Below are 1,385 nucleotides of genomic sequence, written 5' to 3' on the forward strand. Positions count from 1 at the left end.
GAGCCCTGAGGCACGAACTGGTGCCATCTGCTTTATACAAAAATTAAGACGGATTAAACAGTTCAACGTGCCATCTGCATTTCCTCAGGCCTCTGTTCCATCAGCCATTAGGTGGCAGCCACTCAGACTGTGGGAATCTCAACATCCCTGCTTTCTTGAGTGGGTGAGGTTGCTGGCTGGCCCACCTGCTCCAGGCACAGCCTTGCAGAGGTGTGTGGCTGCTATTTGAGCCAGCTTGGCCTTGCCTGGCATGCACAGGCCCCAGTAACTTACAGGCTGCTCTGAGTCAGCTTGTCCCAAATTCTACGTCTGGCCAGGGCCACAGGAGGCCAACTCCCCTGGGTGGTAATCCTGGCTGCTTTCTGCTCTTGAACGCAAAGTCCTACTCAAGATGGCCTGTGGTCTGCCTCTTGGCAACCAACAAGCACACATTGCCACATGAGCCCTGAGGCACTGACTTGAGCCCCAAAGGCAGCACACACCCTGCTTCTGAGCCTGCTGCTCGTTGCCTCTACATGGCTCCATTTGTAGCACAGTTGCTGCACTGAGGCTTCTGCATGCCAGGCAGGGCCAAGTTGCCTCAAAGAGCAACCAGCCACTTCTGCAAGGGTGTGCCAGGAGTCGGTGGATGAGTCAACAACCTCATGCGCTGCCAGTCGGGGTACATCAGTTCTTCTACCCTACAGGTAGGGCCCCAGTGCTATCTGCTTTTCCTGAGGACTCTGCTAAATCAGTCATCAGGAGGCAGCCCCCAGGCTGTAGGAACCTGGCAATCCCTGCTTCCTTGACTGGGTGAGGCTGGTGGCTGCCCACCTGATCCAGGCGCACCCTTGCAGAGGTGGCTGGTTGCTCTTTGAGCCAGCTTGGCCTTGCCTGGCATGCACAGGCCCCGGCTACCTACACGCTGCACAGAGTCAGCTTGACCTGCTTTGGCCGAAATTCCAACTCTGGCCAAGGCCACAGAAGGCCAAGTCCCTGGGTGGTAATCCTGGCCGCTTTCCGCACTTGAATGTAAAGTCCTCCTCAAGACGGCCTGTGGTCTGCGTCTTGGCAACCAAGAAGCCTGCAGTGTCATAGCAGACCTAAGGAATAAACCGGAACACCAAAGGCAGCGCACACCCTGCTCCTGAACCTGTTGCTCACTTCCTCTACATGGTTCCATTTGTAGCACAGTTGTTGCACTGAGGCTTGTGCATGCCAGGCAAAGCCAAGCTGGCTCAAAGAGCAACCAGCCACCTCTGCAAGGGTGTGCCAGGAGCCAGTGGAAGAGTGACCAACATCACTCGCTACCGGTTAGGGTACGTCAGTTTTTCTACCCTAGAGGTAGGGTCAAAATACCATCTGCTTTTCCTCAGGTCTCTGCTCCATCAGTCTTTAGGTGGCAG

Source organism: Colobus angolensis, unplaced genomic scaffold, assembly GCF_000951035.1.
Source record: "Colobus angolensis palliatus isolate OR3802 unplaced genomic scaffold, Cang.pa_1.0 Scaffold20, whole genome shotgun sequence".
NCBI lineage: Eukaryota > Metazoa > Chordata > Mammalia > Primates > Cercopithecidae > Colobus > Colobus angolensis.